Raw genomic sequence first — 26,811 nt, 5'->3', positions numbered from 1 at the left:
GTCCAGAGGTATCACAAACCATTCAGAGGCACTGAACAATTTCTCATTTTCTAATACATACATACACACACACACACACACACACACTTTACAAAGAGTTTTAGCTAATCTTAGCTACTTGATGGTAATCTTAGCTACTATGATATAATATGATTTATGATACATCTCTTTGCAAGCACATGATTGTTGCCCCATTTGTGGATCATTTATAGGTTTACTGTATACTTGTATACTGACTGGATGCACACCTTAAATGTGTAAAAAGTCTCCCAGAAACAGTTCAAGAAGTGCCCTATGGCATCCATTCCCTTAAAACAACTCAGACTATGAACCAGAGTGCATATGCCACTGATAGTGAAGTCCTAATGGTTAAGCATCCCTTCCCCTACTGTTACTTCTCAAACTACTCAACAGAAACTCAGGAGGATAGCATGTTTAGGCTGTGTAAACACTCTACCTTAAAACACATTTGAAGCACCTCCTCCCAAAAAACCCCCACAATTCTGGACACTGTAGTTTATTAAGGGTTACTGGGAATTGTAATTCCGTGAGGGGTAAACTACAATGTCTAGAGTTAATTGAGGGAAAGAATGTATGCAGCTTTAGTCAATGGTAGAAAAAACAACAGTTTTGTGACACTAAAGTGTAACACATTTATTGTGGAATAAGCCAGCAGTTGCCAATGTGGTGTCTGTGGGTGCAATGGTGCCCTTGAGGTTTTCCTTGGTGTCCACAAAGCCTCTGAGCTCCTTCTCCCAATTTCTGCTGCTTCCCCATACAAGGTGAAAAGGGTGATTATTTTTTATGCCCTTTGAAAGTACATTGATAAGGATACAAGGATAAAATTGGAAGAATGAGACTCCTTTCCCCTTCCCCTTTACAACCTATCTGCTTTTCAAGGCTCATCTTAATTCTGCTGGATTCAACTCCTATCCAGATCCTCTGGAAAACAAAAATTGTGTGTATACTTTTCTCCTTTTTGTCTCTGATCTGGGTGAGGCAGGAGAGAAGTGATCAGAGGGGTGCTGGTGGCAGGTACAGCACTCACTAAGAAAATCCATGTAAGTCCATGGGCCTAAAAGGATGGTGATTTCTAGTATAAACTTTCATGGACTAGAGCCCACTTTGCAGTTAACACATTGACCCACTGTGAGTATGCATGTCCCCCCCCCGCCCAATATTTGAATACAGTGTTCAGTATTCAAATGTCAAGGGTTTGATGGGGATGGGCCATTTTCATGAAAACCCTCTTCAGGCACTCATTCCACATAATTGTAGAGTTCTAGACCATATAGTGGGGGAGCCTATGTATATTCAAGAGGTTCCTCTTCAGACATCCCCCCTCAAACACATGAAGAGTGAGACACATTGGGATGTGACAGTACAGGTGGGGCCAGTTGTCACAGTTCCTTCCTCTCCATATGATTACAATTGTGTGGAGGGAACACCCAAAGAAAAAAGCAAATGCAATAACTAGAAATTGATATTCTGTCCCATTTAAATTTCTGCCATATAAACATTACACGATAAACTAATAGAGGATTATGAAAATCTGAAATAATGTTTCTTAAGCCATCTAATCTTACAGTGTTTTGGAAGCTAAAAGTTTTCTTGAATCTAGTCTGAGTATACTTCTGGAGTTCCCAAGGTCATCAAGTGCTGTGATCATACTAAAGCAAAATCAATATTTATCAAAATACTGTCTCACTGCTTCCCCTGACCCTCTTTATGGAGACAAATTGTTTTCATACACTGAGAACACCGTCGGATTTAGGGAGAGACTCTCTATGAAAGCACATAATTCTTATATATGCTCTTATTTCCTTTTAATACTCAAACAGTAGATTGATCATCAAAAGGAAGTAACTTTATTAAGCCAGACAGTCAAGCCCAAAGTATTGGGGCAAGGAAGAAAAGAGAAGCTGAACAGACCATGGAGGTTAGATGAAGGAGGCGAGGAAGAGGAAGCTGTGAAAATGAAGATGAATGACTTGGAGAATCTGGAAGCAGAAACAGGCTTTTGCTTTCTGTGAAGATGAATAATGTTTATCTCCTTTAATAACCATTCTTTGATTCCACTTCAAGGAAAAAAGAAGCCCAACCAAAAATAAAACACCAAACTAAAAAGCACCACAAAACTATTCTATGGCTTTGTATTGAAGTGTACAGTAAGGCAGGGCATGGTGATAGTTTTTCTGTTTCTCATCATCTGCTTGTTAGTCTAGCAAAAGCATAGTGATGCTGCTTCTTTTGAAAACTCACATAATAACATGCTTGAGAAGACATGGAAGAGCACAACAATCTCTGCAAGCAGTCACCTCAGCACTACTCTTCCATCTTTATAAAATGTGTGGTTTTCAATAATGTTTATACCCTGCCTCGAAGGGCCCACAAGTGAGCTTACAACAACGCAAGACACAATAAAACATAAATCAACGCATCCTTTAAACCATTAAATATATAGACTTAAAGAACTGTAGAGTTGGAATGGATCACCTAGTCTAACTGCTTGTAGTGCCCAACACTACAACCAGCTCAAACCAATGACCCAGAGATTAAGAGTCCCATGCTCTTACCATCTGAGCTATTCCTCAGGACACTCCCTGTTCTATGAGAAATCATAATTGAAATGAGTCCTCTGAAAATGTTGGCAGGCAGTCTCCAAATATTCCCTGAACATTTGTTGTTCTGTATCTGTATTTGCAACATAATATAGGGCTTTCCATGTGTCCACCTGGTTTGCAACTGTGAGAACAGGAAGCTTTACTAGATGAGCCATTGTGGCCTGACCCAGCAGGCCTCTTATGTTCTCATGCCAACATGTTACGGTATCTAATACACAGCTACTGTTGGTACTCTGACACGGAGCAATGAACATTTAACCGTATTGGACACCAGCATGAAGCAGTAGTTTTGACAGTATCTGCCAGGTAGCAGTCAGTGCTTGACTGTATTTGACATGCAGAGTAATTATTTGACAGCTGACATGTAGTATATGACAATACCTGATAAACGAGTTTCAATAAAATTTAGCAAATTTTAAATCAGCTTCATTCATAACATATTTTTTATCAAATAAAAAAGCAAGCTTTGTCATGTAGGGGTAAGATCAAATCCTTTACTCAAAAACAGAGTTTATAATGATGGAAATATGCTGAATTCTGAATTATGCAAAATTTTCATTTTTGGGACTGATGGGTTACCATGGAGAAAACATACTATACTGATTTTTTTCAGTACTAGAACAAAAGAGACAAGATATTATTCTATTAATATGAGTAGAATTAGATCAGTGTTAAGGGGATTTGGAAGGCACAATGCAATAACGATTGTTTTCTATCATTATCCTAGAGCTTCAAACCCACCCTCAGCACATGGATGGGTGAGGGGGATTGCGTCTAGTGACTCTGTCCCCTGAATGTTAAGTGGAAGTTATGAAATACAGTAGAGGGTGTGCACAAGGTCAGAGATCCCAAGCATGCATACAACAACATTCTCATATTCAGCTGAATGAATGGAGGTCAGGGACAATAGCCCTGCTTCCTCCTCAACATTTTCAATGTGACTTTCAAATGTGAGAACAGAGTTAATGTCACAGATCACTGTTAGATGAGGTAATGGTACTCTAAAGGATATTAGAGGTATCCTCTGCTGACACATTTTCATTTATGTTTGTATTTAAAACCTACAGAGGAGTCTGTACTTGCCCTCTTCCCTGAAGTCACTGGCAATACTACAGCTGGCCCTGTTTTCCTTTTTGGATGTTGCCTCCAGCATCCAAGCTTAGGTCTAAACCACAGGTCTTGGTCCTACACCTGATGCTCATGGGTTGATGCAGATATCTGCAAATGGAAAGGCTTTGTGTGTATAGCTGTCTGCATGAATGATTCAATGCAACCAGGACCCTGCACAAAAGCAGCTTCTTTGAAGATATCCATAGCAACACATGGATATTTGGGGAGTGGCATCAGCTTCAATCTCAGAATAAGCTGATCAGGTCTGGGGCTGCTGTACTACTGGCTGGGAAATTGGAACAGATTCTGGATACTGTGGAACCTGAGCCAGGGCCCTTGGGGATGCCTTGAGACATGAGGAGTCAAATACCACCCACTCCCTGCCCAATCATGGGAGCAGGTTAGGTGGGAGGTCACAGAATAGAGGAGAAGCACTCATGTTAGGGCCAGGGAGTTGGTCATTTAATGATTCACACTCTTCAGGTGGGACTGTGTGTGGAGCTTGGGAGAGGTAGACTGTGTGAAGGGATTCAAATGGCCTCCATTCACATCCAGGCTTTACTGGAGCTTTCCATGGTGCTGAAACCACTGACCTGCCTGGCTTGATAAGTGTTGCTGTATCCAAACAGGGCAGCTGGAATTGTGTGGTCATGGGTAGAGCCAGAAGGGCTTACATCCTGCTCCTACATTTGGCCCTACATGTGGACAGCAACATCTTTCCCTCTTATTTTGGGGCCTGTGCTTGAGATGCCGCTTGAGAGGGGAAGTTGCTGAAACTGCTGCCATTCCTTCTCTTCCTTTCTCATCTGTCCCTTCCTCTCCCTACCCAGCACTGGCTGAGTGTAAGAGCTGTCAGTGCTTAATACTGACACATTCCCAGCTTAGCTAAATGGAGCAAGTAGGTGCTGTGTGCCCTTTAGTTCTCCAAACGCATTACAGAGAAGTGTGGTGGTTCTCCCCCACCCACCCGGCTCCACTTTCTATGTATGGAGGAATATGAAGGCAAGGAGGACATTGCCTGTCTCTGTCTGTTCTTCTCTGGTGGTTTTGGAGAAGTAACCATTCACATCTCCCTCCCCCACCCTGGGACTCTGGGAATGTTACAGAATAGTTTAATCATCCGGCTTTGGTATCTGACCGCCTTGGGCAGCTTGAGCTTTTCTTATCATTATGTCTCACTGTGTGTCACCTTTTCCAGACAGCTATAGGATTAGGATAAGAAAAATTGGTTCTTTATGCTACTGCAGATCTGACAAAACCACCTACTGCTCACAGCCCTCCAAATAAATGCCTAGCGTTAGGAGGAAAAAAACGCCCAGCAAACACCTGGATTAGATGAAATTGATGATTATAAATGCTAGGTACTTATTTGAGGGCCTGTGGATATAGAAGATCTGCATATTCTGAGGACAGTGGTGATTGCTTGCAGAGATGTATTTCTGATGGCAGCAAAAAAAAAGAACACCCCAAAGCTTTCTGGTAAACAAAGACAAGCTCTGACAAGCTCCTCTCTGCTGAGTACAAACTCCTTCACTTGTAGGAAACGCATATGGTGAGAGATTTGCATATGAATGATGGGTGCCTAGATTTGAGCATTCTTTCATCTTAAAATCACAACAGCCTAGCATTGTGGCCACAAGAGTAGGGAAAGAAAGAATTGTTTGCACATTTTTACCTACAAGCTCTTCTCCTGATTCAAGTTTCAGTGGTATATTTCTTAAAGATGGCTTAAAACCCCCAGAAAAAGCATTACTGAAAATGGCAACACCTTAATGGTCTACATTAAAAAAAAAAAATCCATTGTACTCTTGTCATTATTTTCTTCTACTTTTTTTTGGAAATCAACATAAATTGACTTTTGAATCAGTGAATTGACATATGCTGAGATGACTCAGTAGTGTTGTGACTGTGACTTCATGTGTCCTGAAATTGCTTCAGGAAAGTTTTTTGAAGTATGATATGCTAAGCTGTGATTTTCAGTTATTCAAAAGACCAATTTAACCCATACCAACCAAACATACAAATGCATCCAAATTCATTACATGCCTTTAATATAGTGTCATGTGCATTGTAGGCCTGTTATTTTGTTATAAGAATTTTTATGAGAAAGATGTTATGAGGGAATAATGTTAATTAGGGTTTGATAAATGTGTTAACACGTGGACAGCAGGGATGGGATGAGCAACAAATATGCGGACATACAGCCCCCTTTGACTTAATTTGCTGCTTTCTGAGAGTAACACAAAAATGGGGCTATTTTTGAAGCAAGGTCACTGTGACATACACAGGGCTTCAGTCATTGCCACTGACTGATGGTGGTTGGGTTGTTCCTCTACCATTTCTAGAGTCTCTACCAATGGTAGGCTGCCCCACAGAATGCTCAAAAAGCCCTCTTGGTTATCCACATGGTTGTGGTTGAACTCATGGTCAGCTGAACAAATGTGATCAAATAAGCACTATGAATCCTAACATATGAAATGAAATGAAGAAGACTTTTTGGCAATGATTGATTCCTTTACTGATTCCCTTTTAGTATGATGATAAGCAGTGCACTTCAAAGCTCTGGTGACAGTTAATAGTTTTAGAAACCTAGAGCTGCATGACAGACTTACCATTACACTACCTCCATGGTGGATGGCTTTAGTCTAAGATCCTGATGTGATTCTAATAAGAGTACCATTGTGATTGGCTTGTGATGGTGGTATGACAAGGGCAACGGACACACGGTATATGAACAGTTCAGGGAGAAGGAGGAAAGAACATAGAACATTGTAGTCTGAAGCAAAATTAAGTCAGCCACAAGGCAAGGCACATTTAGAGGCTATCCTTCAAGAATTGCCACCAGAACCAGCATGGCATCTCCCGCATTCTTCTAAACTTGAAGAAAAAATGGGAGACACCAATTCTCAGGTAGGTCTTTAGGTAAGGGTATTCCTAAGATATCCTGGGCATTATTCTGAAGAGTGGGCAAAGAAGGATTAAGCTCCCCTCCCTGTCACTCTCTGTTCGCCAAGTTGCTTTTCATTTAAAAAAACCAATGGGGTCTGTTTTCCATGCAATGTGTAGTTAGCCCTTTTGAGAAAGAGCTATTTTAGAAATCTACAGCCTCTGACACTTATAAAGATGTAATGGAGAATCACATTGGTACTTACTATACCTGACAAGACAGTAATTTGTTTGTCAGGAAGTATAATGTGGAATCGTTCTGTTGGAGGGCATCACCCTCAGAGTCTGGTGTGAGAGGACACCCTAAGGGTAAATGGTCAAAAGAGGCCATAGTCTCCTGAGAAATTAATGTGGCAAAGACTTTTAGCTGAGGAATCCAGCAACACTATATTACTGGCTGTGGAGATGACAAATTATAAAGACAGACAATTCTCGGAAAGGCCATGTCCTTAAAATCTGCATCATTCCAGCCAGTTAAGTGGACGAGTTATTTCTGACAGTTTATGAGCCTTGTTAATATAATGTGATGTCTGGGAAGGTGCCAGCTAGGAGGATCCAGGGAAGTCAAAATTAGACCCCAGCCTGTCAGACATCAGAGACCTATTTAACACCAACTGCTTCAGCTGAGACAGTCTCTTCTGCTGCTGACTAAATCAGTAATATTCAGCCTGAAACCCTTGGGCTTGTAGGCATAATAATTTGTGGGTCTCAGTTTTCTGAAAAAACAATAATCCAGGCACATTTAGAGAATCTACTCTTGACTTCCCCTATGGTCTTCTTTTAATTGAAAATATTGGCTTCGAATGATTTTAAATATATTGTTGTGCAAGGTCAATGATGAAAAAGCTGGTTTGCAGTGGGCATGGTCACTATGTATCATATTTATTTTGGGCAGCCTTCCCCAACTTGATGTCCTACAGATGTTCTGGACTTAAACTTCCTTCAGCAACAGTCAGCATGACCAAGGCCAGGAATGATGGGAGCTGTAGTCCAAAACATCTGGAGGGCACCAAGTTGGAGGAGACACAAAGGGTTGTCTAGTCCAGCCCCCTGCAGTTGATTTTCTCTTGTGAAATTGCAGGTAGATGGGAATTGTTTGTTTACACATTCATGACTCAGAAATGCAGAAGTAATTAATTAAACATAAATATGGATCAAGGAACAGTCTGCAACATAAACATGTATTTGGAATGAGCTTACATTAAAATTAACATAGGAAGATTTGTTATATTGAAAGGTATACTTTGAATACTGAATATGGGAGTTTTGCGGAATCAGGCTAGCATTTGTGTTCTGAAGTTAAGGTTCTATAAATCCTATCCTATAGTTGTTACCAGTCATACTCTGCTAAGACTTATTCAGCCTTACTGCTTTTGGCCATTCTTTTGCTTCGTTTTAAAAGGAAGTAATTGCACAACACAAAGTTAACATGTGGAGTTTGTGTTGGTGACTACGTGACCCCCAAATATACTCTTTTCCTGACACAGATGGATACCAACAACAAGAGAAACAAGATTTGAGTTCTACATGCAGCTCCCTCCCTGTACACATGTATGGTCCCCCCTTCTCTCACCTCCTTCAAATTTCCCCTTAGCACACTTTCTTCTATTTTTTCCACAACCCCTTACTTTTCATTTCTAGTATAAAAATGGTATGGGAGGTGGGGTAAAGGAGATATTCCATGGGATTGGCGATAAACATAATAAGATGTCAGCTTGTTGTTCTTTTCCATTGATTGCCTTGACCCTATGGAATTATTGCTGACTTCTTGAGGCAACTGAGCATGCTCGGTCTCCATTGAACTTTAACGCCCCTCCCCTTTGAGTTTTTGTTACTCGAGCATGCTGATATGTCCCCCTTGTTTCATGGGTGTGGTTGTGTGCTATTTTGGTTACGGTTCTGTTGGGCACTCTACCATCTGAGTTTGATATTAGGGAACTATGATAAGAGAATATATTAGGAAAGTGGTTGATACTGTTCTCTTATCGTGAACGATCTCAGGAGGGAAGGAACTTGCACTAATGGAACCCACATTAAAGCAACTCAGAATAACTTCTAACAACCTCAAATACCTTTACATATTAATTATTCTGCAATTATCTTCTAAATAATTGCTAACAGGCTTGCATGCAAAAAAAAAAAAGTCTTAGAACGGCTGACTGCGCTGAGCTATAATGAGATATTATGAGCACTATAGAATGCACCTCAGAACATAGGATGCTGCCTTACTTCATGCCAGACCAATGGCTCATGTTGCTCACGAGTGCCTACAGTGATTGGCATTGTTTTTTTCAGAGAGGGGGATTTTAAGCTGCATTTTATTTTATTTTATTGTAATGGAAAAAATGTTTCTTTAAAGGGGGTGTGTGTGGGCAACTGCAAGCATTATTTGCTGGCGCTGATTACATAGACCCATTCCAATCTCAAGGCCTGGTGATGGGACAGAGTTGGCCTTGGTTGCTCTGTAGAGCAGGGCAAGGGGAGTGTGACCTTGCTCCTGCTTCTTAATCTCTTGTTGGTTTTTGATATCACTGACCATGGTATCCTCCAGGACCAGCTCCAGGGAATGGGAATTGGGGGCCCTGGGTTACAGTGGTTACAATCTTACGTCTGGGAGTGAGTCTGGAAAGTAGCATTAGGCTTTTTGGCCCTCTGGTGGTTATATTATGGGGTGTTGCAGAGCACTATCTTATCTCCAAAAAGGTAGGTGTCTACAAAAGGGGGAGTAATGTAACACCCTCCCTTCCTTATCATTGGATAGCTATTGGATTTAATCCAATTCATTATCTCAATTCTCTTCCCCCAAATTTACTGGCGTCTTCCTCTATTTTAATAAAAAAATTAATCTGCCCAGACATCCACTTAGGTTTCTATGTTCACTTTGTTCCCTCCCTCCCTTTTATAGAGATGTTCCTGCCCTTATTTATGTTTTAAATGTAGAAAGCCCAGCAAGGTTAATAATGTTACATATAGCTGAGCCAAAGCCGTTCCATTTTTACTGAGCATTTTTAGCAGTGTTGAAAAAAATGCTTCTCCTTCAGTACTCCTTGTGTGTTGGCCTAGGCTGTAATCGTAAGCACTGCTACAAAGGAGTAAGGCAGCATGCATTGCACACAATGCATTCCAAGCACGTGGATTCCCCCACAATTGATACAATTGCCAGCATGCTTAGCAAACTACAGTTCCCAGGATTCTTTGAGAAAAGTTATGTGACTTAAAAGTACCTTAAATGTGGGGCGTGCAAGCAGCCCATGTCTCATTCAACCACAGCTAGCCTAAGGCACAGCCAGCTAATGTCCAAATCCCACCAAGTCAAGGTACCTAAGGCCAGCCAAGTTATTCTGGCATCTGAGAAAGAGCACCTCTAGGTTCTCCTTAGGACTAAAAATACAATAACAATAAAATTTTTAACCAGCAACTTGCTGCCCTCATATGCCACACAAAATCAGTTGCCTGAGGCTGCCACTGCATAATTTCCTTGCATACAACTGATTCAGTTGGTTTTACTTCTGAGTAAACTTCCTAGCAGTTCGAAAGCACATCAAAGTGCAAGTAGATAAATAGGTACCACTCTGGCGGGAAGGTAAATGGCATTTATGTGCGCTGCTCTGGTTCGCCAGAAGCGGCTTAGTCATGCTGGCCACATGACCCAGAAGCTGTACGCTGGCTCCCTCAGCCAGTAAAGCGAGATGAGCACCGCAACCCCAGAGTCGGTCACGACTGGACTTAATGGTCAGGGGTCCCTTTACCCTTTACCTTTTAAACATCCTTAGGATCGCCCTAACTCTCATTTCTTTCAGTGATATAGTCCAGAAAAGCATGACACAATATTATCTTGTTTACTGAATAACTCTGATTGCATGCAATTATGCACACTACTAAGCCAGGAAGGAACTAGGAGCCAGGAATATGTAGTAAAACAAGGGGTGGGGTGGGGTGGGGAATCTCAGAAGAGGCAACAGACATAATCGAAAAAAGTGAAGATTCACAAATACGCTTTTTTAAAACAAACAAACAAAAACAAACTGTACTCCAAATTCTTAGTTTCTGTTTTAAAAAAACCACAACAAAATATTCTGTGCAGCTAGAATTTTACTATTTACAGCTTTCTTTGTACACTTGGGTCTTTTACAAAACAAAGGAAAACTCTTCAATCAAGGACCCCAGATTCCACAACCCTGCACCCTTCATTCCTCCCTGTTTGAAACAAATAACAACAACAACATCATCTCTGAATGGCCTATCAATCATTAGACTGAGAATATGCTGTAGATACTGTAGACAATAAGTCATAGATGGAAAACAAAACGGCAAGAAAGAAATGATTAAGAAATGTTATGGCCAGAGAAGGTGCTATCATAGGTGCATTCTAAGACTGAGTAAATGGAAGATGGCTCTGCTGAGCACTGCCTTATGTATGTGTGTGAATATATTTTAAAATGTCTAAGCTAAAGTGAAAGTATGACCTTATTACAGGGATTCATTGCCTTAGCGGAATCAAAGGAGAAACAGGATAATCTAATTGGCAGAACATAAGAGAATGGAATAGGACATCACACAGTAGTGTCCAAGTCATGTAACCATCTTTGAGGACAGATGATCTGTGCAGCTGCATGATAAGACTAAAATGCCAAGCCAAGCCATAAAGCTACTCAAGAGACTCGGCCCTCAACCTTTTTATTTTATAAGGACAGTGTGGAAAAGATCTATGCATCAGTTTCTAAAAGGTAGCAGGAGGAGACTTTAATGCAGCTATTGAATTCATTCTCATGCAGAGAGAGAGGGGGAAAGTTATGATTACTAGTCATTGTGATATTGCTTAGTCTTGAGAGCATTACATATAAAAAAGTACATTATGGATTCATCTGAAGCTGATATCTGTCCAAAAATTCATTTCTCGGCTGTATCTACTGAAAAGCTTTAGAAGACAGCCTGCAATATCCTCCCTTTCTAATATTCATTCTTAACACAACTTGCTTAGACTGAACAAATTTCTCTAGCCATTTGGTATATCTGAGTTCATCTCAAATGGGAGAACTTCCATGGTAGCTGAAGGTGTGGCCTCTAGCCAAGGTTTTTTTAGCCCTAAATACAAAGGGTTGTGGGTTTTTATTTTCTTGGGATGTTTGGGAATACTGCAATAATAGCAATATACAGTTAGAATGATGACTACTACTTAAGGCTACAGAAAATACTCATTCTAGAATAGAACAATAATCTGTCACCATTAACTATCATACATCTATGATGAGGACTTGTGGCCAGTTCGAACACAACAAAAGTTTTGCATAACTCTGTGGTACATTTTTAATATGAGCTTTATTTGCAAGAAGATGCACTTTTCTGACGTTTGAATTAGATCCGATATGCACTACTCACAGATATTCTGTGCATAAACTAGCAACCAGATCCCTCCCAATCTTTGTTTAAAATCTCATATCTGCTTCCTGTATATGCAAAAGCCATCCTCTCCCCATCCACACCATATCACCAACTCCTTTGAAATACTTGTCATGGGCATAAATCACTATTTGGCATGCTGCCTTGCAAGTTACACCCATCTGTTCTGCTGTTACATGCTGAACAACACTTTGTGTGCTCAACAAGCCATTTGCACACTTACTTGCCTCCATGTATCCTGTGAATCCAAGCTGAAACAAAAGGCATCTAGCACCCTAATTTCAAGGATCTTGCTAGCCAGATGCCTCTGAGAAGCTCAGACATAGGGCATCTTGTTTCCCCCAGCATCTGCAGCATTGGGAAGCAACCCAAACTGTTTCCAGTCCACTCAGGCTCTTTCTGATTCCACATGTTAATCTGCTCCAAATCAGATCTGTTGAACCTGAAGATCTGTTTTCCCTCATTGACTCTAATGGGCAATCTGAAAACAGCTATAACCTTAAGAATTGTTTGCCCCTTCAGAAGTAGATGAAAATTTCAGCCAAAAGAGCCCCTCTGGTGTGTACTAAGCCTGCCAAATTGCAAACAGATCCAATCAGGAGAGTTTGCACGGGAAACCTTTATTTTATTTTTTTAAAGAAAAAAGTCGCTAGCTTTCATTTTTCTGCCAGAATTGGATGTAATTTGCATGCATTGGTCACCCCTTCTGGGGATGGAGCCTGCCAAATTTGGAATGATAGGTGCAGTGGTTCTCTCACAAGGGCAAACTTCGCCATTTTGGGGTGGGTGGAAGTGAACTCAATTAACCTTTGCTAGTGTTTTCTGGACAATCAGTCTAAAAACTGGTGACATGGAGCCCCTGGGCACTAACCTAAGGGGCAAGCAGGTTCAGTTGAGTGGTGGGAAAGTACCAGACCCAGAGGTGGAAGGGAGAAAACTGTAATAAAAATATTTGTATTATTGGAGAGCAAAAACCAAATTCACTGAAATCACAGGTACTCTAAAACTGAAAAGAAGAGAATGAAACTTCTAGCAAGCAAACTGAAACTTGGAAGAAAAATAAATCACAGGCAAAGCCCAATAATGGATCTGAGGGACAGGAAAATAGAATTACCCTATACTGAGCTCTCCAAAAGTCTGAAAACTAGTAGCCAAACCAACACAAACCAGGATCCAGGGTGGGAGGAGAAAGAAATAGAGTGGAATGAACACAGATCAATGGAAGTATTTTAATTGCTTGTTAGGAACCAGGTGATTGGGAAGGACACTAATAATCTGCTGCTTTTCTAAACACCCTGCTGTCCCAGGCAAAACAACAGCCATGTGAAAAGCAAACACTTTTGTTTTCTTCAACTTTTCTCCCCTAAATCAATGTGATTGGAGCATCGTGGAAAAATAATTCACTGTGATTAAAACCTACTTTAGGCCTGTCCATCAAATGAAAGATCCAACCCAACCTCTCTACCTCTCCCTGTTCAAATTCAGGTCATTTCCCTAGTCAGTTTGGTTTCACTTAAAAAAGGAAATGCAGTGTTTTTGGACACCTGAGTCTATAGAGTAACTTGGGACTTTAGGGAGTTGTTGATTTGACTTGTTAATGACACAGTCTGACTTGGACGTTGGAAAACCTTACCCAGATTGTTTGTACTTGCTTTGTAATTTGAGCTGCACACGGAACCAATGTTCACCTCTACATTTTGATTCTGGTCATTTTACTTTCAATTCTCTCCCCCCATCAATATAATTCCTAATATGGAATTTGCATTTTCCACTGTCACTACTCATTCACTTGGTGATTTCATTGATCATTACCACAACTCCAATATCTCTATCCTGGAGAGCATCAGCCAGCTCAGATCCCATCAATGTGTCTGTGAATTTGGGGTGTTTTGCTCCAATACACATTACTTTATATTGAATTTCATTTGCCTTCTCACTATTACTCTTTCAAATGGATCAAGGCAGTTTGGAGATTAACATTTGGAGTGAAAATTCCCAGGTGCTTGCACCTATAAACTTGTGCATTTTGTTTTGCAAACCCAAAAGAAAGACCAGCAGTGCTTCAGCTTTATACCTGACCTCCTATGGTTCACATTTCATGTAGCTTAGTACTAAACTCACCTTCAACACAGTATCCTGCACTTATTTGCTGGTATTGTGAATTTTAAGATTGCGCTGTTAGGCTGTCATGCACAGTATTTTGAGAAATGTAGCCTATACATCAGGCATCCCCAAACTCGCCCTCCAGATGTTTTGGGACTACAGTTCCCATCATCCCTGACCACTGGTCCTGTTAGCTAGGGATGATGCGAGTTGTAGTCCCAAAACATCTGACAGGCCGAGTTTGGGGATGCCTGCTATACATAATTGAGAATTCCCACAAGGTTCATGCCATTGTTAAAATGAGCACAAGGTCCGGTTCTTCACCTAGTTGAGCTTGCAGGAACAGTCTTATTGATATAATGCAATAATAATATACCATAAGTTCATGTCATGCTTTTGTAACATTCATAAATCAGGTCACTGATCTATTCAGAGCATAGTTGAACAGGGTTGTAATTGAACAAAGTTGCATACTGATCCCATGCTTTCGGTGCATTCCAGAAGACAAGTACTAGTCAATGCACCACAGAAATATCATAAATGTGACGTTTGGCACTGCACACATGGTTCTTTGACATTACAGGCAGTTGTATCAACACAATTACTGCCTTGTAAGCTTTAATATGTACCAGGGAACATCAGATCTTTGCCCAAGTGCCTGTCTTGAATGCCAGAGTTTAGCCCTGGGTGCATTTTGTGCAGCAGGGAGGCACTACGGAGCCTCCACAAATAAAATGCAGAATGTGGATGAAATTCCATAGTTCTAGGGTTTAATGCTGATAATTTTCCTTTTATAATATACAACATGAATTGCTTCATTAATTGTTTCATATGTTTCCTTGGGCTCCTTTGCCATTTCTTCTATTTCATTATATACTATTTTGAGAACAAAAAATGAAATTAAAAATGTTAGTCTCATGAAAATCTGTTCCGTCCTGAGCCACTTCCTTGTAAATGGGTGGATGTGGCAAATCACAGTCTATGGTGTGTGAGGAGGTAGCTTGGCCAGCACAACTCCTGATGCTTTTGTCTGTATGGGAGCCTTTGTCCAAATATTTCCTTGGCACAATCCCACATGGTGGTTTATCTCTCACTCTCCAGTCCTTGATATCTGTAACAAAGAGGCAATAATACTGCACTCCCTTACGGAGATGTTGTAAGGCAGGCTGCACAGCTTGTAAGACACACAGCTAAAGGATGCCTTTGTCTGGTATTGTGGCCTACCAAGCATTTGACAGCCCACTGCTGCTTTTACTGTCCAAAGCAGGCGGGAACATCAGGTGGGTCCTTCAGCACTATGTGAGCAGCCATGTATGGTAGTGAGCTGTCTCTGGCCTGGAATGCCACACATCAGCAGGCCTGTTGTAAGAACTGCTGAGGTAATTCTTGTGAAATGTTCTGAACACTCTCATGCATGTGATTCTACCTAGCAGATCTGGTTGCTTATAGTTGAGAAGACCACTAATGTATGTTCTGTCAGTACAGACTATGTTAATCCTAGCAACAGCAATTAAATCCTATGATCATAAATCCTTGCCAGTAATGATGGTGAAATTTATTCCACCATGAACACAAATCTCTATGGGGCTAGCAAGTGCCCTACTGTGCCAGGTGTTTGATGTGTCTGATTCAATTTCCCTCTATTGTAAAACAGCTATCATTGGTTTAAGTGTTGATGTGATTAGTTGATTTGCTTCCTTGCTTGGCAGCTGTGTTCACAGGCTGTTGTCCAGCTTTATTTCCTCCTAAACCATTTTCCCCAGCAACAAAAAAATGGCACTATTATTAGATAAACGTTAAGTATAACAGTGTTATTGTGACTTTAAGTTCCTACAATTCATGTGCTTTATAGTTTGAGCAATTTGAATGACAGGAGAAATTATAGCTGGGTGGTTAAAAATAAGCCTTCTGTAGGTCATGATTTGAACTGCATCTGAACTGTGGTGGATGCTTTGCTAGGCTTCACTTTCGCCAATGAGAATGAGACAGAAGTCCATTTATAGTTGGACTGAATGATAATTGACCTCTGCCCTAACTAAAGGAAAAGAAAGAAAATAACCTTGTATTAGAGGGGAAAGGAGACTGTGTTAGAAACTGATGATATGTTTCAACCCATCCAGAGATTAAATAATGTCAAAGGATTTGCAGAAAGTTACAAACTAGGATATTTTACAATAATTATCTTTGGATGAATCTCAGTCAAATGTATCATTCTGAACACAAAAAGGACACTGATTAGACTCAAAACAGAAGAGATTTGTCACTTTGGGAATGATGGGGAACATGTCTCTGGGCAGGGATGAGAAACTTGTGGCTGTCCAGATGTTGGTCACTTCCAGATGACCTGTTCAATGAGCATCCATCCTGATTTGTTTGCAGGGGGAATTAGACAGCACTGACTATTTAATGAACATTCACTATTATTTGTTTGCAGAGAGATCAGGTGCCATTGAATCAAGCAGGTGTTATCACACCCTTTCCAGTGCATTTCCCCATTACTTTCCATATCACAAAAGTCTGAAGTTTAGGGAAGCAGTTTTGTTTCACAAGAGCTCCAGATCAGCTTTAATCATTCAGTCTGAATTTCCTGGTATGCTACTGAATCCTCCTTGAAAACAGTGATATTCTGGAAGCATCCGTTGTTAGACTCCCGACTGCTATAATTCCTGACCTAATTGTTGACCATGCAGGCTGGGGTTGTTGGGAGTTGGAGGTTTCTATAATTCTAAAAATATTTCTCTCTTCACCAAAATGGTCATAGGACAGTTCACGAATAAAATAAAATAAAGTACCCCATAAGCAAAATCATTAGAAATCATTGTCATAATTTACATACATAACAGAGCATAATAAAAATGACTTAAGCCACCAGCCACAAGCCTGAAAAAAAAAGGAAAATGGCATTCAAAACTATTTAAAGTCAGGACTTTTGATGCTTTAAGTCAGTGATGGCCAAACTCCAGCTGTTTTGGGGCTACAATTCCCATCATCCCTGACCACTGGTCCTGTTAGCTAGGGATGATGGGAGTTGTAGTCCAAAACCAGCTAGAGGGCCAAGTTTGGCCATCACTGCTTCAAGTGAACCCCATGGTTGTCATGGAGGCCATGAAGTCCTGAGCTGCCATAGCACTACTTGAAACTGTTTTTGTTCCTGGAAGTTACCGGTAGGAGTGGTGGGTAAGGACAGCTACCTCCACACACCTAGCTTCTCAGAAGTAGAGTTGCTGAGAGGTACCAAGAGGTAGAGAAATGAGGTGGCAGGGAGGTTAGCTCTGTGCAGGTACAGTCATACCTTGGGTTGAATATACTTCATGTTGAGCACGTTTGAGTTGCGCTCCACGGCAACCCGGAAGTAACGGAGCGCGTTACTTCCGGGTTTCGCCACTCGTGCATGCACAGATGCTCAAAATGACATCACACGCATGTGCAGAAGCAGCGAAAAGCGATGCGTGCGTGTGCAGACGTGCTGTCGCTAGTTACATTTGCTTCTGGATGCGAACAGGGCTCCGGAACGGATCCCATTCGCATCCCGAGGTACCATTGTACATTAGAAACTAACGATGGATTAGTTTCCACAATATGCCAACACAGTCCCAACCTCCTTGCCACCTTTCTCGCTCTCTTCTGGTAAACCGTGAGGCCACATGGGTGGTGCCAGCCCTCCTCACTGACTACTACTGATTACTAGGACTGCAGCTCAGAAACCAAGTAATCTGAGGGGATTGCAATAGCATTTGAAAAAGGGGCTTATTAGAGCTGCAGAACAGGAGGAGGAAAAGCAGGCTAGTAAAAATTGCCACTCATTAGCAAAGCTTTCTTAAAGATATGTAGATAATATGGGAAGAAAATCTTGACCTGTGCATTTTTATGCATGGATTTAGTTATCCTTGTCATAGCATTCAAAAATTAGACATCCTCTTATTTTTCCCCATGAGAAAATCTTATAACGAGCCATTTAAAAATCAGCTGCAGCACTTGCCTCAATGACCTCTTGCCATAGCAGAACACATAAGGAAAGCGAAGTATATTAAACAGAAACAAAAGGAAGGCACTCTCTGTGGCTCACTTGATATCTGCCTGGTTCCATGGTTCAGTAACTTCTACCAATGCAGTGAAAAACTTCATCACAAAGGGGGTTTATGCCATTTTCAGGGCTACAAATGAAAAGTAATTGAGTTCATATGCTGTAGCAATGCAAATCAAAAACCATAACATCTGTATTAATTGCAGCCAGCCAGAAAGGCTTGGGCTAAAGAGGGGAGGGTGAAAATACAATAAATCTTAAAGTTGCAATTTGGAAATAAGCCCAGTTCCCTGCCTGTTAAAAGTCTGATCATACACACTTTTAAAAGTAATTTCACTGAAGCAAAATCAGCCTGAGCCATGCATTTTAGATCTTAACTTGAAGTGGTTATTTCCCAGATCTTGTTAATTGAAGCTCTGACACTAAGTACAGCTTCACTTACTCATAAAATGAACTTGGTCGGTCTCTCTCTCTCCTCTCTCTCTCTCCCCCCACCCCGGCATGTCATTTTCCCCACACTGTTACTTTAAACCTGGTGAAATATAATAATGGTTCACTTCCATAGAGTTTGTAATTTAGGACAAAAAGTTCCAAAAGTAAACAGTAAAATGACTGCTTGTATGCTTTCGGGAGACCTTAATTTCTTCCTAGGCTTTTTTCCCATTGAAAATAAACTTGAAAATATGCCATCCCTTTTCATTCCCTCCTGCTTTACCATTAATCTGTAGTACCAACTGCACCAATTATTCCGAAAGAACCATTAAATAAACATAAAGGAATTAAAATGCAATCTCTCTTTTTAATTGCTTAATGGAGATAAAAGAGAAAAAAATATTACAGTGTTGAAGCATTTAGTGGAATGTGTAAGGCATACTGTCTTTATTATGTGTGACATATTCAGAGATACTGTGAATATATGCTTAATTAGCTGGTGACTATTCTGTACTTTAGTTATAAAATACACTATATAATACACATTTGCATTGCACTGTTGTCATGCAGTAGTTTGCATGGTTGCCAATAGGTGGTGCTGTGAACTACAGCATGATGAGAGGTGGCAGCCCAGGCTTCCTGCAGAGGAACAGCCAGAATGAACTGTGGTCAGCTCCTCTGGCTCTTCTGCCTGCCAGACTTGGAGCCCTCGACTGTCAGATCCAGATCTTTAGGCCAGCTGGTGCTGCTGTTGCTCACTTTCCTCCTCTATAGCTGGCCTCAGAATCCCCTGCTACCACCACTACTGATCATCATGAAGAACAGAAGGAGGAGCAATGAGGGAGGAGGAAGGCACCCTGAAGTGCCAGCTGGCAGGCCTCATGATCTGCAGCAGGGGCAGTGGCATGAGATGGAAAGAAGAAGGTCTAAGGCCCCCTGTGCTGTTCCTTTCAACCTTCATTGTTGAAAAGACTGCTGTGGGATGGGCTTTGCAAGCCTTCCTGCACTCCCCGCGCTGCTATTTTCTATAGTGTTACCTTACCCTCCTTGCTGCTGCCCCAACTGTTGCTGTAGGGAGAGAAAAAGTCTGCACGTTAAAAGTTTCTTGTCTCCCTTCCTGCAGCAGTGATGGTAGTGGGGGAAACAAAGGGGAGAAAGCAGCTTATTTTCCTCTTTCCTCTCCCACCCTGCTGCTGAGGGAAGCATGAGCTAGAAGCCTGCATTTACAATTTCAGCAGCAGTGGACGCTGGGAACCCTGCAAGGAGGGAAGGAGGATTGGCCAGTACAGCAAGCAGGGACACAGCCCTTTCACTGTTATACTTTAATCATGGTGAGCTGGTATGGAGATGCAGGCATAATAGATGCTTCAGGTACATTGCTGGGATGGTGGCATCGTAATATGCAAACATCCTAATGAGAAAGGAGGCTTCTTTGTGATGATGCTCAAACAAATCCAGTAGGAAGCCGTACTCCATAAGATGCTAAGCATCCACCACTCTGCCAGACTAGTGGTGCAAGCCATGGTCCATTCCAAATCTTTGCTGTGAGTGGCCTTCCAAATTCACTTCAACACAGACCACCACCAAGCATTGACTGAGCGCTGACTTTCACCCACCCCATCTCTGAAGTAAACAAGAAATCTGTAGTCAGCCTACAGACACTTTCAAGGGACAAACTTGCATGCCAAACAGGAACAGGAACTTGATGCATTTAAGTCAGCCTCTGACCAATATTTAGCATCACATTAGTTTCTTATTGAGAAAATGAGGGCCAGGCAAAGGTTCATGCCATGAAACAATCATAAGCAATCATCATTACATGTACTTACCATTCTCTTTCTCTTTCTTTGTGCTTCATCTGTGTCAAGTGGAATGACTCCATAAATTATCTGATCTTAATTCAAGCAACACTAGTGATTTTATCCATTTGGTAATAGAAATATTGTATGTGAGCAGAACTTCAGAACCAGAGTTTTATAATGAAACTTCAGCTGTGTGGTTGCCCATGAGAAATCTCCCTATTCATACATGCAGAACTAAGGCCACAGTATCACATTCTTCTATTTATTTATTTATTTTTCAAAGTGATATTTTCCGGAAAAGCTAGCGTTTTCTTTGATCTTCCTTGGGAAGCAATGCACACAATCACAGACTAGACAGACAGACTGGCAGATCATTCCCCGTCTTTTGAAATCCTCTCTGACACACAGCTTAGAAATATGCAAGAGGAAACAATTCAAACATTTTGAGGGGGCTTTGAAGGAAGCAGCTCTCCAGGATATCTAACAGGAGATGTGTGTGCTTTCAGCCTAATTCACTTTCATCACTTTGGCTACAGCTAAAATTGAATGGCTCTCTCGCCTTATCAAGAAAGGAAAAGAAGACCAACGGACTGTCACTCTCTATATAAAAAGAGATACTAACTTGTCAAATGCAAGATCAGGTAAGATCTCCCTGATGAGCTTAATGCATCAGAGTTAGAAAGACATTCACCCAAGCACTCATTTTGGTGTTTTCCACAGAGCAAAGGCAAAGGTTTCCTTTTGCTGTCTTGTTTTATGGCAGCATCTGACATATGGCGCTGGTGTTGCTCAATTACACATTTCTCTTCCACCTCACTTAGCTTTTTTCATTTCTTTGCCATCTGTAGGCTTTTAGCTCAAATTATGCTTTATTCATCTTCCCACAATCTCTTGTATTATTAATATTTATCTTGAGGGCTTGGAGGGGAATAAAGGGGTGGTGGTGGAAGGAGTGTTTATTCTATTATTTGCAAGGCACGAATATTTAAACAGTACAAATCCAAGATATAGCTGTGGCTTGCCGCTGATGGCAGATTGGCTGCCTTCATAACCCTACTGAAAAAAGGTACTTGAGTTTTGCAGCAGTTTCATTCATCTGTCAGGCTGGCAAATTCAATTATACATTCAAATTATGACACTAAATTGGTATATTTTTTTTAAAAAGTGATAAATGGAGCACACATTAAGGAACAAACCCTGAAGAACTTGATACCAGGCATCCAAAGAGTGATTTGGTAAAGGGTATACTAATTAGAACTGAATGCACACAAGCATATATTTCTTTTTCACATGATCAGTGTTATTGCAGTGAAATAGCACATTGCCTGGCTTGTCAGTATCTAAGGAAGAACATGAGAAAATCCTTGTCCACAGAATTTCAATCTGGTAGTTAATGACCTGCTTCTGGCTTACAGCTTATCTAAACCACCATGGTCTTGATAACAGAAGGAACTAGACGTCTGAACATATGTTCCTCACATTACAATATATAATACTTGCCCTTTTGAATCCGCACTGCTTTCATATTCCTTGACAATCTAACTGCCTGTAAGTTCTACGTAAGTTAATTAAGACCTAAAATATCGGTATAAATCTGGTGAGTCATTGGGTTGCTAACAGTGGCTCTAGGAGGGCAGCAAATGGGATAAAGGATTCACTTCAGCTTCACCTCTTCAACCCAACAGGCAAATTCTCAACATTAAAAGTATACCAGTTGATGGGCCTACTGAAGTGCATATAAAACTGGGGACAAGGGAGAGTTAAATGATTTGATCAAGATGACAAGATCATTTGGCAAAAGATGCTGTGATTCATAAGGCCATGTCTGGGTCTGCATTCTTCTTTCTAGATGATGTAGTTGCATCCCTACAGGCAGCTACTTGGACAGGAAGGATATCTGACTCCATCTTTAAATCACCACGTTTAATTCATATTTTTCATTTTTATATCCTGCCCTTTTTGAAAGAAAAACTGAAGTTGGCTAACATGATATAATAAAATTGGTTTCAGCTGGCCGACAGAGTGTGTCTCACCCTCCCTGGCAGTGAAATGGTGCTGGCTGATGATGGACCCTAGAAGGAGACAGGCTGTGACTGGCTCCTTTTTCATATTTTTTACACAATTAATTTTCTTCTGAAAGCCTGAGAGCACTATAGAAATGCAGGTGGGGTTTTTTTTAAAATGAAGATATGGGCTAGTTCTTTGGAGAGCCATCTGAATCTGAAGATGTGAAAAAATTATTTAAGATTACAACACAAAACTTTACAGTTGGTTCCATATAAGGCAAGACTTTGAGCAGTGTTGGAATGTGTGTGTGTTTTAGGAATGGGTGAATTTGTCAATCTTAGTTTCTCTCAGTTTGTCATTTTTTTTCAAACATAAATTTAGCCCTCCAAATTTTAAGATCAGCTTGTCATTTTTTTTAAAATCCTCATTAAACTACCAGCATTTTAATGTGAATTTCTCCTAATATAAACATGCTTGCATACAATTTTGCCTAATATACAGATTTTTGCAAAGCAATTCCCCATAAAGTAATATATTTTTGTGTTATTTTAACTACTACACACACTTTCATGGACACTTTTCGTAATTTCGTTGTCCCTGAGAGGGGGCAATGACAATAAAGATATTATTATTACTTTACTCCAGTATATGCTTTTTTGAAAACATTGCTTGACTGGAGAACTGCACTGCAAAATTCAAAAAGTGTGAATGTTGAAGAATGGTTGTCTTTTAATCTCCCTGCTGTTTTGAAAGTGAGAATTGTTTAGGTTTCTATTTAAATGCGAATTGAATTTCTTCCCCATCCCTAGTGTGTATATACTCTCTTTCTCTTATTGTTATTTACTATTTATTTGATGAATATCCCACCCCTTATCATATGATCCCAGGGCAGTTTACAGCATTAAGAACATTCTATGGAGCATAATAATTAAAACATAACAGACAGAATAATAACAGACAACATAATAATAATAAAATAATCATAATAGCAGTCCCCCCAACATTTAACAGGCCATAGATTATTTAATGGCTGAGGGCCTTGGCAAAGAATAATGTTTTTGCTTGGTGCCTAAAGACATCAAATGAAGGTGCCAGATGAGCCTCTCTGGGGAGCACATTCCACAGATGGGGAGCCACCATAGAGAAGTCCTATTCTCATGTTGCCACCCTCTGAACTTCTCTGAGTAGGGACATTGAAAAGGGCCTTGAATGACAAGTGCAGGGTTCAGGTTGGTTTGTATGGAGAAAGGTGGTCCCTAAGGCATTGGGGTCCTGAGCTGTGTAAGGCCTTATAGGTCAACACCAACACTTTGAATTGGGCCCAGAATGTTAATGGCAGCCAGTGCAGTTGGGCCAGAATTGGTTTTATATGCTCAAATCATTTTGAGCAGTCTGGCCAGCTGAAGTTTCCAAAACATCATCAGAGGCAGCCACATGCATAATGCATTGAATAAATCCAACCTAGATGTTACCAGAGTGTAGGCCACAGAAGTTACACTATCCCTGTCCACCTGGGCCTCAAGTGACAGTAATGGATCCAAGAGCACCCCCTTAAAAGGCAGTCTCCCATCCATCCAGTCTAGAGAACCACCCACTAACAGTGTAACTGGCTGGGAATTACTTAGGTTCTCAGAATCTAGGGATGGTTTCTTAAGAAGCAGTCTTATTACTGCTACCTTCAAACAGGCAGGAGCGACCCCCTCTTGTAAAGAGGCATTGACCACCTCCCTGGCCTAGACAGCTGTCTCTTCCCTGCTGGATTTTATGAGTCAAAGAGGGGCAAGGGTCCAAGCACCTTGTCCACACCTCCGAGTCTCATCAGCTGAAATCCATCCAACAAAACAGACTTAGACATCTCTCTGGACATCTCTCAAGATTCAACTGCTATAGGAACAGTGTCAAGGTCTCATGTATGCAAGCGATTTTATCCTCAAAATGCTTAACAAACAAGTCACAGCAAACTTCTGTCTGTTCTACCACCTCTTTCAGGTCAATATGCAAAAGGCCCTGCTACCCGGTAAAGTTGTGCAGGGTGGCATACTGAGGATGCAATGGAGGTAGCAAAGTATGCCTTCTTTGCTGCTTTCTCTGCCAATAAGTATGCTTGAAAATGCACACTCACCAGTGTTTCACTATAGTCATTTGGAGTTTTTCTCCACTTACGTTCCAGCAGTCTTCCACCTTGCTCTTTTGCCCTATGTGAGTATAACACAGAGCCAAATTTAAGGGATTAAGTGTCAAGGGATTAAAATTTGCTCAATGTAGGAAAAGGAAAATCTCTTGCCAGAAAAGCACATTAAAAAGTCTTGATTTAGAACCTTACACTAGCTTCACGGCTGATATGTCTAGCTTGGTTACAATCACTTGTTTCAGAGGTTTGCAAACTTTGTGCTAGTGAGCATGTCTAAATCAAGAGCCAGTTGCACAAGCCACTCTAAGACTAATGAAGACGAAATAAAGATGGGCAGCTGAAGTGAGAAAAAAAGATGCGATGAAAAATAGCAAGTTGGTTCAATTGCTTCCAGTCTATCAATCAATGTTACAAGCAAAGGTCAAACAGTTTGTGCTCTCCACTCTCAAGAAGCTGCCCACACATTTTTCTTATTTATTACATTCCAGCAGCTTCTTATCCAGGTAATAACACAAATGAGAGGACAATAATAAAAGAAGTAGTACAAGACACTTGGAAACGTAAAATACCAGATTGCAAAGTTTTGGGAACTTCAGGGATGCACACTGAAAATTCCACATGTAGAAAGAAAGATCTTGGATTTATTCCAGTTTAATAGACTAGTTGCAGAAGAAGGTGGATTTGACTTGGTGTGTGAGGACAGAAAATGGACTAAAATAGCTACCAAGATGGGGTTTGTTCCTGGCAAAGCTGTGGGCTCACGTATTTGTGCTCATTATTAGCACATTCTTTACCCATACAACTTATTTCAGACTGGAGCTAGTCTGCTGGCGCCAGACATTTGTTCCAAATTGATGTGTTTAGTGGATGATGCAGTTCTGGAAAAGTGTCTTCAGAAGCCAGATATCACCAGCAGCACAAAGGACAAGGAATATAAACCCCATTATATTCCTCAAAGACAAGCCTTTTCAGCTGCCTGAAACTTGTTCACCTGCTCATTGAGCAAAGCGCATGAGAGCAGAGGCTACTAATATTAAAACTGATTTGGAGGACGCTACAGAAACAAAAAGGGGACGTGGGTGGCGTTGTGGTCTAAACCACAGAGCTTAGGACTTGCCGATCAGAAGGTTGGCGGTTCGAATCCCTGCGACAGGGTGAGCTCCCGTTGCTTGGTCCCTGCTCCTGCCAAGCTAGCAGTTTGAAAGCACGTCAAAGTGCAAGTAGATAAATAGGTACTGCTCTCGCGGAAGGTAAACGGCATTTCCATGCACTGCTCTTGTTCGCCAGAAGCGGCTTAGTCATGCTGGCCACATGACCTGGAAGCTGTACGCCGGCTCCCTCGGCCAATAAAGCAAGATGGGTGCCGCAACCCCAGAGTTGTCTGCAACTGGACCTAATGGTCAGGGGTCCCTTTACCTTTACAGAAACAAAAACTCACAATCTGAGACATAGAATGGGAACCACCCCTCCAAAGCTTGAGCCTGACAGTGTTAAAGAGTCTCATGGCCTAGTAAAATGGGAAATGGTTGAAAAAAGGCAAGCCATCTGGGAAACAGAAAGAGAACAACCAAAGGGAAGTTCTAAGAAAAGCTTTAATGCCATGGATTTGTATGTTTGTCTGTTGTGCGGCAGTGGTAATGATGAGGATAGTCTTCTCCTATGTGATGGCTGTGATGACAGTTACCATACCTTTTGCTTAATACCACCTCTTCGTGATGTTCCCTGAGGGGGACTGGAGACACCCCTGAGGCCTAGCTCAGGAGTGTAATAAACCACAAAAAGCATTTGGTTTTGAACAGGCAGCACGAGACTACACACTTTGCACATTTGGAGAAATGGCAGATGCCTGCAAGTCAGATTATTTTAATATGCCAGTGCATATGGTTCCTACAGAATTGGTTAAGAAATAGTTCTGGCATCTTGTTAGCACAATTGAAGAAGATGTTACAGTAGAATATGGTGCTGATATTGCTTCAAAGGAGTTTGGCAGTGAGTTTCCTGTGAGAGATGGTAAAATCAAATTAAAACCAGAAGAAGAGGAGTATATTGATAGTGGATGGAATTTGAATATGCCTGTGATGGAACAATCTGTACTTGCTCACATCACTGCAGATATATGTGGAATGAAGTTGCCTTAGCTACATGTAGGGATTTGTTTTTCCTCATTTCACTCGCGTATTGAGGATCACTGGAGCTATTCCATCATGTATCTGCATTGGGGGGAGCCTAAAA

At 41.1% G+C, this 26,811-nt stretch overlaps 1 protein-coding gene and 1 long non-coding RNA gene across 8 annotated transcripts in view; one reads left to right on the top strand and one right to left on the bottom strand.

Annotated features, from left to right (window-relative positions):
* The window catches only part of NKAIN2 (sodium/potassium transporting ATPase interacting 2), a gene marked incomplete at its 3' end in the record, with an annotated part of 448,568 nt that overhangs the window by 41,216 nt on the left and 380,541 nt on the right, over nucleotides 1-26,811 (bottom strand). The gene's annotated exons all lie outside the window — the stretch shown is intronic.
* The window catches only part of LOC310760347, a 72,926-nt gene that overhangs the window by 37,517 nt on the left and 8,598 nt on the right, over nucleotides 1-26,811 (top strand). For 2 of the 3 annotated variants that reach the window (XR_014546903.1, XR_014546904.1), the window contains one exon: nucleotides 1,842-2,980. The exons of the other annotated variant lie outside the window; for it this stretch is intronic. This is a non-coding gene — a long non-coding RNA (uncharacterized lncRNA). Of the gene's footprint in view, nucleotides 1-1,841; nucleotides 2,981-26,811 lie in introns of those variants that run through there. 3 annotated transcript variants of the gene reach the window in all.

The sequence above is a fragment of the Podarcis filfolensis genome (genome assembly GCF_964270895.1).
Source record: "Podarcis filfolensis genome assembly, chromosome: 3".
Lineage (NCBI taxonomy): Eukaryota > Metazoa > Chordata > Lepidosauria > Squamata > Lacertidae > Podarcis > Podarcis filfolensis.
This window is presented reverse-complemented; position numbering and strand designations above follow the sequence as displayed.